General features: G+C 54.3%; 1 protein-coding gene across 2 annotated transcripts in view; it reads left to right on the top strand.

Annotated features, from left to right (window-relative positions):
- The window catches only part of LOC136607801 (zinc finger protein 605-like), a 432,755-nt gene that overhangs the window by 400,584 nt on the left and 17,747 nt on the right, over positions 1 to 14,424 (top strand). The window contains exon 1 of one of the 2 annotated variants that reach the window (XM_066589064.1): positions 8,802 to 8,944. The exons of the other annotated variant lie outside the window; for it this stretch is intronic. The gene's annotated coding sequence lies outside the window, so the exon portion shown is untranslated. Of the gene's footprint in view, positions 1 to 8,801; positions 8,945 to 14,424 lie in introns of those variants that run through there. 2 annotated transcript variants of the gene reach the window in all.

Consider the following 14,424-nt stretch of genomic DNA (forward strand, 5'->3'; position numbering starts at 1 on the left):
GACAAAGCAGGAGGAAAAAAATTATGATCCTTTTTTTGGCAACTGTCATTTTAAAAAGTGTTTTTTTTTTTGTACAGCACACATATGAACGAAGACTTTCACCCCAAGTTGTATCCCCCCATTTGTCCTGTGTTCAGAAACATACCTGTTGAGGCCCTAATCTTCTTTCTGTATGCACAACGGGGCCCAAACCTAAAGGAGCATCAAACTTCAACTGTGTTTAAACTTTTACGTAATCGCCATTATCCATTGGATAACGGCGATAATGTGACCGGGGACTACTTAACCACGGCCCTCGGTCACTGCTACAGACTACCTTTAGTAGTCAGGAGCAAAAAGATTTTAAACTTTCCAGGCGCTCCCCAGCTTCTGCGCTTGTGTCCCCTGTTCTGGCGACGGGAACATGCGCTGAAGTTGGGTAAAGGTCCGCAGATAAAGATCCTGTCGGGGGACATTGCCGGAGGCCTTAGGTAAGTAATTAATTACACCTCCCCTCACGGATCGGATCTGTGACGGGAGGTGAAACTTTAACTTTTCTTTACTTTTACGTGATCGCCATTATCCTTAATTCTCTCCCCCGCTGTCATGTTTGCTGATGATGACATACAACCTTAACCACTGGCCACTAATGGTACCACTAACTGTGGTTTGGTGCATGGATGTTATGTATTTTGGGAACTTTCTGTGAATTCTTCAACTATTGAAATTTCCCTCTCCGGCTGTCTGAGGAAGAGGCATCTCGGCCTCGAAACATGTTACCAGCTGGTTTAAATAAAGCTTCCATTATTACCCACCGTTGGACTTTTCACCTTTGTCTGTAGGTTGCGCCAAAGCCTCAGTCTACAACACATGAATGCACTGGTACTTTGCTGCTTGGCATATATAATAATGGCGGCAGGTTCTGAGCCCAAGGCCTGGTTCTTACATCAGGGTCATGCTGTTCATTTTTTTTTCCCGCTGTATCTTCCTAGAAGTGCAGCCAAAAAAAAAGCAATGGTTTTGGAAAACCCATGCCAACACTATAGCCCAGCCTCATGCAGGGAAAGTAATGGCTTGTCTTATTACCCAAGTTTGTGATTCTTTTGCCCTCTCAACAGTGAGGCTAAATTCACACGGGCGAGCGTGATATTTAAGACTGTTATAATTCCAAAAACACCTTGTATATCTTGTGTGCAGCTGGTGGGTCAGGAGGGGTGCCATCTCTCCTTAGGGAGAGCACCCAAAAAGTGTGTGGAGACACCTAGTGGTTGGGTCATGGGATGGCATCATCGCTTCTTTCCTTCACACCCACTGAAACAAATTGCAATTTCTGCGAGCGGAGCAAAAATCGCAGCATGCTCTATTTTTGTAAGGACTCCACGCGAATGACTTACACTGAAGTCAATGGAAGCTGTCCGACCCGCAGCCCACCTAGTGCCAGCGTGGGAAAAACAAACATGAAGAAATACACATACACACACACGCGCACGCACGCACACACGCACTACAGAAGAAACCGGTACAGAGGGTCGCTGACAGCGGTCAGAGTTGGAATCTGCTGAGAGAACCGGCATGCGGAATCTGGCTCTGCCGTGTGCAGCCGGCCCTATTAAGAGAATGGTAAACCCTAAGTAACAACCAATGTAAAGTCTCTAGGATATCACTGCCGCCGCAGACACGTGCTGCTTGTACGCAGCAATAGGCACCTGAACTTACTCGGGGAGCGCACTTTATGGCACTCGGTTGCTAGACAACCAATTCGTCATAAGGAGGTATGTTTCTAAAGTTCTTCACATAAGATTACCCATCCATAGTCGTATCACAATAGTCCTGGAACGAGGACACATTAAGGCCGCCCTCACACGTGGTTTTGTACAGCGTTTACCCACTCATTTTAATGGGACTGCTCACGCAAGAGTTAAAATGCAGCATCTTGACCGTGATGCATGTTCTAGGCCGTCTTGAGCCGTGCGTCACCCATTGAAATGAATGGGCAGCGGATTCAGCGCTGCTGAAAACTCGGCACAACTTGGTAACGTGTTTTTGACAGCGCTAAACGCAAGCCCTACTGACACTACCTGGAAGAGAAAAAAAACAAAACTCGCCTAGCAGGTGCCGTCCAGGTCCCTCCCGCAGCTCTCTGGGCAGGCTTTTTGGGAACCACTTGCCAGTGCCGAAAGCATCTCTAGCTGGAGTCAGGGTTTTGATTACCCCGCCTTCAGCAAGAGATTGCTTCAAGTGCTCAATGCACCAAATCAGTCATTGATTGGCTTTCCTCTATAAGGCCACTGATTGGGTGATGGCTGAGCCAATCGGAGCAATCTCTTGCTGAAGGCGGAGTTACAACCCTGTTACCAGCAAGAGATGGTCTGTCGGCACTAACGACTGCACGGGAAGGCTGCTGGAGTGCCGTTCAAGGGACCTGGACAGCGCTGGTTAGGTGAGGTTTGTTTTTTTGGGGGATTTTTTTTTTCAGCTTTCTTTGTTGTGTTTTCAACTGGGCTGAAAACGCAGCCGAAATGCTGGCAAAACACATGCCAGTGCTGCTGAAATTGCAAAAACACATTTCTGCAAACGCCTGTGTGAGGGAGGCCTTAAGGGCGATATCACAGCTGTGTTATGTGCGATACTGCAGCGTTCTCACGATTTTATGGTGCTGCAACATTGCACAATTTTGTAGTGCTCTTTTGATGGGATTTTTTTTTTTTGGGGGGGGGGGGGGGGTTGAAATTTAAACCCTACCTCCATTTAACAAAAAAAAAAAACATACATTACCTAACAGGCACTGTCCACTCTGCCACACTTCTCCGGCAGCTCCGCAACCAGCGCCTTCTGGTCAGGGGGTTCAATGCGATGGCTGTGATTGGTTCTCGAGTATCGGGGCTCAGACAATCACTACAGCGCTCAATGAACCAATCAGAGCCAGAGCTGCCTGGAGGCCAGATTTTTGAACCCCCTGACCAGGAATTGGTGGCTGTAGACTACACACAAGTGCCACGGAAAACCTCACTAATGTGAAGGCACCCATTGGAAAGCATGGGCTTCACATACATGCGCTTTGTAACACTGTCACATCGCGAGAAAATCGCGCCATTTTGTCGCCCGCATGAAAGGGGCCCTAAACAGGAGTTACAATAACACCACATTTGTGCTCAGTTGTGGGTATATTGTGAGTAATTTATTAACCCATCACTGCCTGAACTGAAGCTTCAGTCTGATTTTTGATAATTGTAATTGGAATGGTACATCCATTTGTGTCCTTGTCCTTTATCCGTAAGCTGCTGTCCAGCTCTTTTATGATGCCCGCAGGCCTGAATTCGTATTCGCTGATACGAATTGCTTATTCTGCAAGCGGAGGAAGAATTGCAGCATGCTCTATTTTGCTGTGGACTCAAGTCTGAAGTCAATAGAGGCTATGCGACCCACAGCCTATACACCATTACATTGCATATGGCCCACAGGTACCCGCATCATTGCCTAACGATGGTGCGGGAAATACGAATAGTGAAAAAAAAAATCTGTACTGCACGTGACCCAACAGCGCCCTCCTATGGAAGGGAGTTTTCCTGCATTTAGCACTTGGACAAGAAGACCGATGCCGTGATTTAAGCTATTAGAAGTCGTCCCGAGGATTTCTGCCAACCCACAGCATTCCGCGCTGCAGCGTATTTTTCACATGATACGCCCGGATATGTAGATCTGTGCTCTCGATATTCAGAAGGACATGAAGGGTAATGAGGTTTTCCCCTGAAGAGCGCTGCATGATCTCTTCATCTCCTACTTTATAATGTGGCGACGACATGACGTTTCCATCAGAGATCTCACTAGGATTATCTGTTAGGACTAGAGATGAGCGAGTATACTCGCTAAGGCACATTACTCGAGCGGGTAGTGCCTTAGCCGAGTATCTCCCCGCTCGTCTAAAGATTCGGGGGGGGGGGGGGGCGGGGAGGAACGGAGGGGAGATCTCTCTCTCCCTCCCCCCCCCCCCCCCCACTCCCCGCTGCAACTCACCTGTCACCCGCGCCGGGCCCCGAATCTTTAGAGACGAGCGGGGAGATACTCGGCTAAGGCACTACTCGCTCGAGTAATGTGCCTTAGCGAGTATACTCGCTCATCTCTAGTTAGAACTAAAATCGGCTTCTGAGATTTTTATTTTTTGACGTCCGCCGCTTGGAGCGCTAGGTAAAACTAGATGGAGCAATCTGCGTTTCGCCAATGTGGTATGGGAGATATTTGTAAAGAGTTGAACTGAGGTAGAAAGGCCAGGTAGGTGGCCCATTCCTCTTGCTGCTGCCAAAAGCTGGTCACAAACTTTGCAATAATGCAACTTTATGATAACGTCCCTGGGAAGATCAGGGCTGGGAGGGCGGCTCAAAGCCCAGTAGATTGTCCATTCGTAATACCTGGAGATCCGTATCGGGGAGGAGAGTAAAGAAAAGAGACTTCTGTCTCCTTCAAGGCTGGCCCTGTCTCAGGGGACCTCTTATCCGGCTGTTGGCTCGACGAGATCTGTTTTCTAAATCTTCATTTTTAGGCTGGGTTCACACTGGATGGATTTGCTGCGGAATTTCCGTGTACGGCTCCTAGTCCTGGAATTAGCCAGCAAAGTGGATGAGATTTTGCAAAAAATCTCATCCACAGGCTGCGGCCAATCCATTGTGGGCAAACCGTGTGGAAACAGCCGTGTCGCAGCATGTCAATTTTTTTTTTTTTTACGCAGCGCCCTCTCTATGGGGAGAGATGGTCGCAGCGGAAATGCAGGTGGCAAAGCCGCTTCAAAACCTGCAGCTGCGGTTTTTGGTGTGGCCAATCCGCGAGAATTCTGCTGGAAGTCCGTCCCGTGTGAATCCAGCCTTAGACTCCGGAGGGTTGACTCTGGACTCCAATTCCCCGATGCGGTGTTTATCATCTTCTAACAAGACAAGGGTATTGTCTGTTTTATGCTCCAGCTCGTCAGTTCTTTGACCTAGGTCCCTGATCGGGTCAGCAAAGTCATTACCTGCTGAAGCAAGTTCTTTGAAGATTGCCTTCCTTTGTAGGAGGAGTGCTGACGTGGGGTCCTGTAGGTGAGAGGGAGGCTGGTTCTGGGTTTTCTTGTGAGGGAGGATCGTTGTTCATTGGTTCGGATGTAGCCGGGCTCGGTGGTGCACATCTTGCATGTGATTCTGCTTGGGATTGGGTTGTGAAAAGTTCTGGAAGTGTTTACCATCCTGTAGAGGGTCAGATGTGACCTCACGGGTATTTCTTAAAGATCTGCAGTATGTTTAGGAAGATTCTGCTTATATACTGCAGCACATTCCCGGTAGGGAAGTGCAAGCTGTCATATAGGGAGGTCTTCCGGTACCCCGGTCTGCCAGGTGCTGCTGCTTATAATGCCGCCTTGTTTTCCAGCACTGTAGCTTTAATAAGATGTAATTAGTTCAGAAGCAGTGATATAATTGGTGTAAATGACACTTCACTCTATATAAATGTGCCCGATCCCTCTTTCAGCAGCTCTGAGAGTCTTTATGGTCGGACTCTATTGTTCTTGTTGCTCTTCATTGGGGGAGGGGAGGCCGAGTCAGTTCTTATCTATGTCCCCCACTGAGTTTTCAATGGCTTTGTTCTCCCTTCTCTCTGGCCTTCTCATCCCAGCTCCAAATCCATTGTTCAGCTCCCTGCCTCTTCCAGACCACGTTTTTCTGATTAGCTTCACCCTCTGACTCCCTTTATAAGGTCTCTTTCACATGGGCATTGTGATTCTCAGCCACCCGCATCACGGCCGAAAATCGCATGAACAGGAGAAAGCCGTGACCAAGTCGTGGCTAAATCTCCCATTTTCTTGCCCATTCACACAGCTGGGTGGGCACACTTCTTACTGGCACTTGTACCGGTACTCATGGTGGGCACACTTCTTACTGGCACTTGTACCGGTACTCATGGTGGGCACACTTCTTACTGACACCGGTACCAGTACTCATGGTGGGCACACTTCTTACTGGCACCGGTACCAGTACTCATGGTGGGCACACTTCTTACTGGCACTTGTACCGGTACTCATGGTGGGCACACTTCTTACTGATACCGGTACCGGTACTCATGGTGGGCACACTTCTTACTGATACCGGTACCGGTACTCATGGTGGGCACACTTCTTACTGACATCGGTACCGGTACTCATGGTGGGCACACTTCTTACTGACACCGGTACCAGTACTCATCGTGGGCATACTTCTTACACCAATACCAGTACTCATCGTGGGCATACTTCTTACTCACACCAGTACCAGTACTCATGGTGGGCACACTTCTTATGGACACTGGTACCAGTACTCATGGTGGGCACACTTCTTACTGACACCTGTACCAGTGTTCATGGTAGGCACACATCTTACTGCCACCTGTAGCGAAACTCATGGTGGGCACACTTCTTACTGACACCGGTATCAGTACTCATGTTGGGCATACTTTTTACTGCCACCTGTAGCGATACTCATGGTGGGCACACTTCTTATTGACACCGGTACCAGTACTCATGATGGGCACACTTCTTTCTAACACCAGTACTCATGGTGGGCACAGTCTTGCTGACACCGGTACCGCTACTCATGGTGGGCACACTTCTTACTAACACTGGTACCGGTATTCATGGTGGGCACACTTCTTACTAACACTGGTACCGGTACTCATGGTGGGCACACTTCTTACTGACACCAATACCAGTACTTATGCTGGGCACACTTCTTACTGACACAAATACAGGTACTCGGTATTAGTGTATCTTGATGCCACCATGAACAAGTGGTGGAGTCAAGATTGACAGGAGGTTGACACCCCTGTAGCTGATTGGCTGAAAATGTGGGTTTGCCTCAGGTGCTGGCAGCCCACAATGCTGCTGCTGCTGCTGGAATGCAGTGCTCCCCGCACCTCCGTGTGCTCCTGGGCTAAACATATTTCCACGGCTTAAGAATTCTCGGTAGCCTGCCGTTGGCTTGGTGCGTCGTTGGCACCCGGCGGCCGCTGCAGGCAGCCATTCTGGCAGCTCAAAACACATTCCCCGACGGGCCCTGCTCCGTTGCCTGCCGGCGGCTGTAGTCAGGCATTCTGCCACCTCTAACCCCATCTCCTACGGGCCGCAGTCTGTTGGCTCCCAGCGGCCGCATTGTGGATGTAGAAACCCCTTCTCCGACGGGCGTGCAAAAGCCACCCACTCCGATTAGTCTTGAAGCGCACAGCGGGGTCGGGATGATGGAGGGCACAGGGGGGTGAAGCTGCTTGGGCGGCCGCGCCGCTGAAGGGGGCCCACCCTCACCTCCACAGCTGTATTCGCGGTGGCCAGCAGGCAGGCAGAACAGCGCGCCGGCTGTGCCTTTGCACCACGGACCGCTGGATGTATTTTCCTGCACATTGCAGTGAACTTCCAGGACCTAGTGTGGCTGGATGCTGTGCAGCCTATCAGCTACAGGGGGTGTGACCACCCTGTCAATCTTGACTCCACCAGGACTTCCTGGTGGCGTCATGATACACTAATACCCAGGTACTCATGGTGGGCACACTTCTTACTGACACAGGTACCGGTACTCATGCTGGGCACACTTCTTACTAATATCGGTACCGGTACTCATGGTGGGCACACTTCTTACTAATATCGGTACCGGTACTCATGGTGGGCACACTTCTTACTGACACTGGTACCGGTACTCATGCTGGGTACACTTCTTACTGACACTGGTACCAGTACTCATGCTGGGCACACTTCTTACTGATATCGGTACCAGTACTCATGGTGGGCAGACTTCTTACTGACACTGGTACCGGTACTCATGCTGGGCTCACTTCTTACTGATATCGGTACTGGTACTCATGGTGGGCAGACTTCTTACTGACACTGGTACCGGTACTCATGCTGGGCTCACTTCTTACTGATATCGGTACCAGTACTCATGGTGGACAGACTTCTTACTGACACTGGTACCGGTACTCATGCTGGGCTCACTTCTTACTGATATCGGTACCAGTACTCATGGTAGGCAGACTTCTTACTGACACCGGTACTCATGCTGGGCACACTTCTTACTGACACTAGTACCGGTACTCATGGCGGGCACACTTCTTACCGACACCGGTATCAGTACTCATGATGGGCACACTTCTTACTGAAACTGGTACTGGTGCTTATCGTAGGCACACTTCTTACTGACATTGGTACCAGTACTCATGGTGGGCACACATATTACTGACACTGGTACCAGTACTCATGGTGGGCACACTTCTTACTGCCACCTGTACTCATTGTGGGCACACTAAAAACCCATGTGGACACAATGATTTTCGCTCAAAGCCATCTTTTGAGCGATAATCGTTGTAACTGCACTGACATCGTGCAGGTTTCGTCAAGCTGTCGCTCATTTTTCAGCTTGCTGAAAGGCAAGGATAAGCCTTATTAGTAAATCACAGCAGGATACAGCTGATACTATTGTGTCAGCTGTATCCCGCTCCCTGAACACAGGCTGGGTATGAAGAACACAGCGGTCCAGCGGTGTTCTTCATCCGCTGCTCGGAGCACTTTGCTGTATAACAGCCGGGCGTTCTGAGCGATGCGTTAACATTAGAAAGTCCCATTGACAATCGCATGAAAATAACACAAGTGTGTGGGAGCCATAACAGAGAGAACAGCGGGGACCGGGAGGTGCTACACTGCAGGAGCTGAAGGACCTGCGATGATGTCACTGTCATGTGATCACTATGCAAGGGGGCGAAGCTCCTCTGCTCTCCGCCCCTCTTCTACTGATCACATGGTGATGACATCATCACAGGTCCTATTGCAGCAGATACACAGCAGTTCCGAGTGAGTCCTGTTGTGCTGTTCTCTCAGTTATCAGCCAGAGACTTGTGCCCAGAGGATATATATATCCACATATACACTGATCTCAGCTACATTGTATTACAGTATCAGAGCTCTGTGTGTGACTGCGGCCGGCAGGTAAGAGGCGGTAGGAGGAGTCTGGGCGTTGTTTTTGGAGGGGGGATGTGTGTTATTTTTGTACTTGTGTAACGAGGGAAGCCCAGCTCTCAGCACAAAGGGTTAAAGGGCTTCTCCACAGTTTATGGCCGCTGAGGAGATCGTGACATTTGCGCGTTGCGAGACGCACCAGTATGAGCCCCGCTTTCTCTGATTGGCGCCCCGTACATGAACGGGTTTTCGCAGAATGTATCGCTCATTGTTTTCGATGGGGCTGGTAAACACGGCACGCGGCGCGAGGCCGCCATTGACAACAATGGGACACGGCGATCCACCGGCGCGGCTGTGAACCGTACCGAGGGATCCCAGCCTCACCCAAGTCATGGGAGGGTTTTTGATTAAAAAACACGCCTTACATCGCACGTGCGTGACATGATATCGGGCCGGGTGCACGGACGGGTACCGTGCTCAGCCGTGTGCAGTAGCCTAAGGCCGCCTGCACACGGGCGGAAATCCCGCGGCGGTATTTCCCGCGGGATTTCTGCCGCTGAAAGTCTGCATAGGAGTGCATTACAATACGCACTCCTATGCAGACGGCCGCGAAATTTTGCGCGGCAAACAAACCGCGGCACGTCCTATTTTTGTGCGGGGCACGCAGTCACCCGGCCGCCGGCTACGGTCTGCGCATGCGCCGGCTGCACCGCAGCCGGCACATGAAAGAGCCGGGGCCGCCGGGCGCGGGTGAGTACGCGCTCGTCCCTGCAGGCTCTCGGGTCGGGTCCCGCGGCGAGAATTCTCGCCGCCGGATCCGACCCGCTCGTCTGCAGGCGGCCTAAGGGTAAGACGCAGAAGGTTCGGTCCGGTGTCACCAGGAGAGCAGAGTGTGATTGTTCTTAGTAGGAAGAACCAAGTCGTCTTGTAGATATGATAACTTTCAATGGCTAACAGAAATACCTGATGTTACAGCAGCTTTCAGAACTTCTATGGACCCTTCCTCAGGCTCAATGAAACCGATCCGAAGAGATTCTACATATGGGGGGCTTTAGGGCTCTCGGTCTGCCAACGTTCGGGTCCGTTCCCTCAGATTTCAGGTTTTTATTTCATGTAGTCGGCTGTAAAACTGGCAAAAAGTAAACTTTTTTCCTAAATTGTTGTCACTGGAGAAGGGCTGCAGATGGAAGTCTTCTGTATCGTTACCCTGTGGAACAGATACACGGTTGGTACATGCTTAAAAAAACACTAAAAACAAAATAATTTAGACTACGGCCTCATTCACACCACCGTGGGTCATGCAGAGTGTTACCGGTCTGTAACGCCATCTTTTCTCCTTAGGGAGAGGACCTAGACAGTGAGTGAGGAGATTTAAAAGGCCGTTCATGCACCGCTCGGTAATATGCAAATAAGGGAGATGGACTAATACCTCCACAGTGCCACCTATTGAAAGGCAGCATTCCTTCAAGCCAAAGTCAGACTCTTTATACAAGCCTTGTAACAATGACTGGGAATTAAAAGCAAACTCCATGTATAGACAGCTGTTTCAGGGTGTTTGCCCCTCATCAGTGTACAGTAGGAGTCTGGCTTTGCTAGTGAGAGGCCTGGGACGGGGGTTAGAAACGCTGTCTTTCCTCCTATTCAGTGTCCTCACTTAGTTTATAGTATCTTTTTCTCCCTAAGCATTGGGGGGGGGGGGGGGGGGAGAGTGGAGGCACTACTGCATTGGGGGGGGGGGGGAGAGTGGAGGCACTACTGCATTGGGGGGGGAGTGGAGGCACTACTGCATTGGGGGGGGGGGAGTGGAGGCACTACTGCATTGGGGGGGGGGGAGTGGAGGCACTACTGCATTGGGGGGGGGGGGGAGTGGAGGCACTACTGCATTGGGGGAAGGAGTGGAGGCACTACTGCATTGGGGGGGGGAGTGGAGGCACTACTGCATTGGGGGGGGGGAGTGGAGGCACTACTGCATTGGGGGGGGAGTGGAGGCACTACTGCATTGGGGGGGAGTGGAGGCACTACTGCATTGGGGGGGAGTGGAGGCACTACTGCATGGGGGGGGGGAGTGGAAGCACTACTGCATTGGGGGAGCGAGTGGAAGCACTACTGCATTGGGGGGGGAGTGGAGGCACTACTGCATTGGGGGGGGGAGTGGAGGCACTACTGCATTGGGGGGGGAGTGGAGGCACTACTGCATTGGGGGGGGGAGTGGAGGCACTACTGCATTGGGGGGGGGAGTGGAGGCACTACCGCATTGGGGGGGGAGTGGAGGCACTACCGCATTGGGGGGGGGGAGTGGAAACACTACCGCATTGGGGGGGGAAGTGGAAACACTACCGCATTGGGGGGGGGGAGTGGAGGCACTACCGCATTGGGGGGGAGAGTGGAGGCACTACCGCATTGGGGGGGAGAGTGGAGGCACTACCGCATTGGGGGGGGGGGGAGAGTGGAGGCACTACCGCATTGGGGGGGGGGGGAGAGTGGAGGCACTACCGCATTGGGGGGGGGGGAGAGTGGAGGCACTACCGCATTGGGGGGGGGGGGGAGAGTGGAGGCACTACCGCATTGGGGGGGGGGGAGAGTGGAGGCACTACCGCATTGGGGGGGGGGGAGAGTGGAGGCACTACCGCATTGGGGGGGGGGGAGAGTGGAGGCACTACCGCATTGGGGGGGGAGAGTGGAGGCACTACTGCATTGGGGGGGGGGGAGAGTGGAGGCACTACTGCATTGGGGGGGGGGGGGAGAGTGGAGCCACTACTGCATTGGGGGGGGGGGGAGAGTGGAGGCACTACTGCATTGGGGGGGGGGGGAGTGGAGGCACTACTGCATTGGGGGGGGGGGGGAGAGTGGAGGCACTACTGCATTGGGGGGGAGAGTGGAGGCACTACTGCATTGGGGGGGAGAGTGGAGGCACTACCGCATTGGGGGGGAGAGTGGAGGCACTACCGCATTGGGGGGGAGAGTGGAGGCACTACCGCATTGGGGGGGAGAGTGGAGGCACTACCGCATTGGGGGGGGAGAGTGGAGGCACTACCGCATTGGGGGGGGGAGTGGAGGCACTACCGCATTGGGGGGGGGGAGTGGAGGCACTACCGCATTGGGGGGGGGGAGTGGAGGCACTACCGCATTGGGGGGGGGAGTGGAGGCACTACCGCATTGGGGGGGGGAGTGGAGGCACTACCGCATTGGGGGGGGGAGTGGAGGCACTACCGCATTGGGGCGGGGGAGTGGAGGCACTACCGCATTGGGGGGGAGAGTGGAGGCACTACCGCATTGGGGGGGAGAGTGGAGGCACTACCGCATTGGGGGGGAGAGTGGAGGCACTACCGCATTGGGGGGGAGAGTGGAGGCACTACCGCATTGGGGGGGAGAGTGGAGGCACTACCGCATTGGGGGGGGGGAGAGTGGAGGCACTACCGCATTGGGGGGGGGGGAGAGTGGAGGCACTACCGCATTGGGGGGGGGGAGAGTGGAGGCACTACCGCATTGGGGGGGGGGAGAGTGGAGGCACTACCGCATTGGGGGGGGGGAGAGTGGAGGCACTACCGCATTGGGGGGGGGGGGAGAGTGGAGGCACTACCGCATTGGGGGGGGGGAGAGTGGAGGCACTACCGCATTGGGGGGGGAGAGTGGAGGCACTACCGCATTGGGGGGGGAGAGTGGAGGCACTACCGCATTGGGGGGGGGGGAGAGTGGAGGCACTACCGCATTGGGGGGGGGGAGAGTGGAGGCACTACCGCATTGGGGGGGGGGAGAGTGGAGGCACTACCGCATTGGGGGGGGGGGAGAGTGGAGGCACTACCGCATTGGGGGGGGAGAGTGGAGGCACTACCGCATTGGGGGGGGGGAGAGTGGAGGCACTACCGCATTGGGGGGGGGAAGAGTGGAGGCACTACCGCATTGGGGGGGGGGAGAGTGGAGGCACTACCGCATTGGGGGGGGGGGAGTGGAGGCACTACCGCATTGGGGGGGGAGAGTGGAGGCACTACCGCATTGGGGGGGGGGAGAGTGGAGGCACTACCGCATTGGGGGGGGGGGAGAGTGGAGGCACTACCGCATTGGGGGGGGGGAGAGTGGAGGCACTACCGCATTGGGGGGGGAGAGTGGAGGCACTACCGCATTGGGGGGGGGGGAGAGTGGAGGCACTACCGCATTGGGGGGGGGAGAGTGGAGGCACTACCGCATTGGGGGGGGGGAGAGTGGAGGCACTACCGCATTGGGGGGGGGGGAGAGTGGAGGCACTACCGCATTGGGGGGGGGGAGAGTGGAGGCACTACCGCATTGGGGGGGGGAGAGTGGAGGCACTACCGCATTGGGGGGGGGGAGAGTGGAGGCACTACCGCATTGGGGGGGGGGAGAGTGGAGGCACTACCGCATTGGGGGGGGGGAGAGTGGAGGCACTACCGCATTGGGGGGGGGGAGAGTGGAGGCACTACCGCATTGGGGGGGGGGAGAGTGGAGGCACTACCGCATTGGGGGGGGGGAGAGTGGAGGCACTACCGCATTGGGGGGGGGGGAGAGTGGAGGCACTACCGCATTGGGGGGGGGGAGAGTGGAGGCACTACCGCATTGGGGGGGGGGAGAGTGGAGGCACTACCGCATTGGGGGGGAGAGTGGAGGCACTACCGCATTGGGGGGGAGAGTGGAGGCACTACCGCATTGGGGGGGAGAGTGGAGGCACTACCGCATTGGGGGGGAGAGTGGAGGCACTACCGCATTGGGGGGGAGAGTGGAGGCACTACTGCATTGGGGGGGAGAGTGGAGGCACTACTGCATTGGGGGGGGGAGTGGAGGCACTACTGCATTGGGGGGGAGTGGAGGCACTACCGCATTGGGGGGGAGTGGAGGCACTACTGCATTGGGGGGGGAGATTGAAGGCACTAGTGCATTGGGGGTGGAAGATTGTAGGCACTAGTGCATTGGGGGGAAGAGTGGTGGCACTAGTGCATTGGGGGAAGAGTGGAGGCACTACCGCATTGGGGGGGGGGAGAGTGAAGGCACTACCGCATTGGGGGGGGGGAAGAGTGGAGGCACTACCGCATTGGGGGGGGGGAAGAGTGGAGGCACTACCGCATTGGGGGGGGGGAAGAGTGGAGGCACTACCGCATTGGGGGGGGGGAAGAGTGGAGGCACTACCGCATTGGGGGGGGGGAGTGGAGGCACTAGTGCATTGAAGGGGGAAGAGTGGAGGCACTAGTGCATTGAAGGGGGAAGAGTGGAGGCACTAGTGCATTGAAGGGGGAAGAGTGGAGGCACTAGTGCATTGAAGGGGGAAGAGTGGAGGCACTAGTGCATTGAAGGGGGAAGAGTGGAGGCACTAGTGCATTGAAGGGGGAAGAGTGGAGGCACTAGTGCATTGAAGGGGGAAGAGTGGAGGCACTAGTGCATTGAAGGGGGAAGAGTGGAGGCACTAGTGCATTGAAGGGGGAAGAGTGGAGGCACTAGTGCATTGAAGGGGGAAGAGTGGAGGCACTAGTGCATTGAGGGGAAGAGTGGAGGCACTAGTGCAT

Source organism: Eleutherodactylus coqui, chromosome 1 (assembly GCF_035609145.1).
Source record: "Eleutherodactylus coqui strain aEleCoq1 chromosome 1, aEleCoq1.hap1, whole genome shotgun sequence".
Taxonomy (NCBI): domain Eukaryota; kingdom Metazoa; phylum Chordata; class Amphibia; order Anura; family Eleutherodactylidae; genus Eleutherodactylus; species Eleutherodactylus coqui.